The sequence below is a fragment of the Falco naumanni genome, chromosome 2 (assembly GCF_017639655.2).
Source record: "Falco naumanni isolate bFalNau1 chromosome 2, bFalNau1.pat, whole genome shotgun sequence".
Lineage (NCBI taxonomy): Eukaryota > Metazoa > Chordata > Aves > Falconiformes > Falconidae > Falco > Falco naumanni.
In genome coordinates this window covers 228,805-232,872 of record NC_054055.1, presented here as the reverse complement: position 1 = coordinate 232,872, position 4,068 = coordinate 228,805, and positions in this window count along the sequence as shown.

Sequence of the window (4,068 nt, the reverse complement as noted above, 5' to 3'; positions counted from 1 at the left end):
ACAGTAAGCCCTCGCAGGGACCCCTCACAGGATCCCCTTGCAGGGACACCTTGCAGGATCCCCTTGCAGGGACACCTCACAGGATCCCCCTCACAGGGACACCTCACAGGATCCCCTCGCAGGGACCCCTCACAGGGACACCTTGCAGGATGCCCTCACAGGATCTGCTCACAGGGACACTCAAAGAGACCCCTCACAGGGACACCTCACAGGATCCCCTCACAGGGACCCCTCACAGGATCCCCTCGCAGGGACACCTCACAGGATCCCCTCACAGGGACACCTCAGAGGAACACCTTGCAGGATGCCCTCACAGGATCTGCTCACAGGGACACTCAAAGAGACCCCTCACAGGATCCCCTCAGAGGGACACCTCGCAGGATCCCCTCACAGGGACACCTCGCAGGATCCCCTCAGAGGGACACCACACAGGATCCCCTCGCAGGGACACCTCACAGGATCCCCTCACAGGGACAACTCACAGGAAGGCCTCGCAGGGTCCCCTCACAGGGATAGTTCACAGGTACCCCTTGCACGATCACCTCGCAGGATCCACTAGCAGGATCCTCTCACAGGATGCCCTCACAGGGACCCCTCACAGGAAGCCCTCGCAGGATCCTCTCGCAGGAAGCCCTTGCATGATCATCTTGCAGGATCTACTCACAGGGACCCCTTGCAGGAAGCCCTCACAGGATCCTCTCGTAGGATCCCCTCACAGCAAGATCCCCTCACAGGAAGCCCTCGAAGGATCCCCTCGCAGATCCCTTCGCAAGATCCCCTCGCAGGGACACTTCACAGGAACCCCTCGCAGGAATCCCTCACAGAATCCCCTCGCAGGATCCCCCCACGGGGCCAGAGCTTCCTCACTCGGAGGCTTCTTCCTGCGTCATTTCTGTGGCACACGAGGCGCGGACCTTGCAAGGGTTGTGAGGCAAAGACATTTATTGTTACTTAGTTACAGCTTTTATAATTTATACTCTGTACGTGCGCTGCTAAAAGCGTTATTATTTCTGAAGCTCTACTGTCCATGCACCCAGGCCCTGCTCACTACAGGCAACTCTGCTGTTCCCGCTGTTCCCTTATCTTCGAGAGGTGAGATCATGTTCCCCCTTGTTTCTGTCTCATCCAGGTTTCTTCTCATACTCCCTCAAAGTTATTTACATCTTTGCTGCAGGATCAGAGCTGCACATCGTCAAAGCAAGGCCACAGCTTCATGTTATCAATGTCAAACACCGCACTGTTTTTGTTCCCTACAAATCTGGACAACCGAGATCTTTTCCCCGTCCCTTCCTGGCTCCCCCCTTCCCAAGGCTGCCCCCCGCGATTAGAAGCCCCTTCCTTTGCCGCTTCCACCAGCTTTAGAGAGTCAGCTCGGCCTCAGCTTTGTGCCCGGTCTCTGTAAGCACAGCTACACACTGCAGCAGAGCGTGGGCATCTGGAGTTGAGAGCGGGCGTGTGCCCTGCCCCGGTCCCTCGTGCGTCCCAGCGCCCTGAGCGTGGCTCCCAGGCCAGAGCTCCCCTGGGTCCCATCCGCGTTGGGAGCCGACGGCCCCCCAGGAGCCCCTGCCCCCAAGAAACCCCCTCCTGGTGGCCTGCCAGCCCTGGGCCCCCGCCAGGCGCCCGTTCCTACGGGTGTCCCTGACCCCGACGGGAGCCCCGGCCCCTCCGCCTCACAGGGACCCCTCACAGGGACACCTCGCAGGATCCCCTCACAGGGACCCCTCACAGGGACCCCTTGCAGGGACACCTCACAGGATCCCCTCGCAGGGACCCCTCACAGGATCCCCTCGCAGGGACCCCTCACAGGGACCCCTCACAGGATCCCCTCGCAGGGACCCCTCACAGGGACACCTTGCAGGATGCCCTCACAGGATCCCCTCGCAGGGACACCTCACAGGGACAGCTCACAGGATCCCCTCACAGGGACCCCTCACAGGATCCCCTCGCAGGGACCCCTCGCAGGGACCCCTCACAGGGACACCTCACGGGATCCCCTCGCAGGGACACCTCACAGGGACCCCTTGCAGGGACCTCTCACAGGGACACCTCACAGGATCCCCTCGCAGGGACCCCTCACAGGATCCCCTCGCAGGGACCCCTCACAGGGACACCTTGCAGGATCCCCTCACAGCGACACCTCACAGGGACACCTTGCAGGATGCCCTCACAGGATCCCCTCGCAGGGACCCCTCACAGGGACACCTTGCAGGATGCCCTCACAGGATCTGCTCACAGGGACACTCAAAGAGACCCCTCACAGAGACACCTCACAGGATCCCCTCGCAGGGACCCCTGACAGGGACACCTCACAGGGACACCTTGCAGGATCCCCTCACAGCGACACCTCACAGGAACACCTTGCAGGATGCCCTCACAGGATCCCCTCTCAGGATCTCCTCAGAGGGACCCTCACAGGGACCCTTCACAGTAAGCCCTCGAAGGGACCACTCACAGGGACACCTCACAGGATCCCCTCGCAGGGACCCCTCACAGGGACACCTCACAGGATCCCCTCGCAGGGACCCCTCACAGGGACACCTCACAGGATCCCCTCGCAGGGACACCTCACAGGATCCCCTCGCAGGGAACCCTCACAGGGACCCCTCACAGTAAGCCCTCGCAGGGACACCTGACAGGGACCTCGCATCAGTGCCCGCCCCGTGCCCGGCCCAGAGGCCATGGGCAGACCCTGGAACACCGGAGGGTCCCTCTGACCATCAGGAAACGCTGCTCCCTGCGCGCGTGCCCGAGCCCTGGCAGCAGCTGCCCACTTTATGCGATACGGTAAAGTCGGTCACGGAGAAAAGCTAAGACTGGATTTGAAGTTTAGCCCCTCCGCCTCACGCCCGGTCCCGTATCGGCCTGGAGCCCCCCCCACGTGTCCCCGTACCCTCACAGGGGCGCCCCTTCCCGCGGCTTCACGCCGGCCCCGGTCCTGCTGCAGGGGGCCCCGCGGGTGTCCCCGAACCCGCCGCGGGAGCGCCCCCCCCCCCCCCCCGCCGTTGCCATGCAACGTTCTCCCGGCGTTCCAAGCGGCTAAGGAGAGACTCGGGCCGCGCACAGCGGCCGCTGGAATTTGTAGTCCCCCCCGTCACTCTCGCACCCGCCGCGCGCTCCGCCCCGGCAGCAGCCAATGGTGAGGCGGCGGGGGCGGGCCCTGGTATTTCAACCGCAGCGGCGGCAGCTGGGGCTCAGTCCGCGGCTCGCCGGGCGGCTGTTCCCGTCTTGTTCCGGCGTCGGCGGGGTCTTGGCCGCTCTGCCGCTGGGGCTCCGTGGAGGGCCCCCTGGCCGTCGCTGCCGTGTGCCAGCCCCGCACCGGGCACGGCTGCGAGCCATGTGGGCGCTTTGCCGGAGGAAGACCTGAGCCTACAGCCTGCCCGCAGCCGTGTGCCCGTCTGCTGCGGCCCCTTCCCCGCGCCGTCCCCGGCTGACCGCGGCTTCACCTCCCCAGCCGGTAAGAAAAGCTTCGGGGCGAGTCCCGCTCGGTCCGCGTGGCCAGAGCCCTGCGGCGGCTCCGAGCCGGGGTCCTGCCGCGCCGCGTTCTCATGTCTCGCCCGCCCGCGGCCGATCCTCCGTCTCCGGCCGAGCTCAGCGGGGTCCCTTTCCCGGGAGGCGGGGGGACCCAGCTGGGGTACGGTGGCTCCTGGGGGTCTTCCTTCAGTTCCCGGCTGTTTGCACACACACACCCTCCACTTTATCCAGCGGTGTGTGATAGCCGTGGCCCCCCGGGGCTGCTCCTGCTGCCCCTGGAGCCTTTTTAGAAAAACTTTCTCCGCTACCTGCAGGGTACGGGCCCCTCGCCGGCGTGCTTGGGGCAGCGCCATCCTGTGGCCTCAACCAGCCTCGGGCTTCCCAGACGCCCCAGGGGTGGCTCCCGAGGGCCCCCGGCGAGGGCCAGGTGTCCCTCCCTCGGCCGCTCCCTGCCAGCGCTGAGCGGTCGCTGGGTGCAGGCAGGGCTGTGGCAGCTGCCGCTCTGGACCGAAGGCAGGGGTCCCGCAGCGCCCCGGGCCGGCTGCTGACTGTGGCATCCGCCGGCGGCGCGTTGCGGCGCTGCTCCGGGGGTGAATC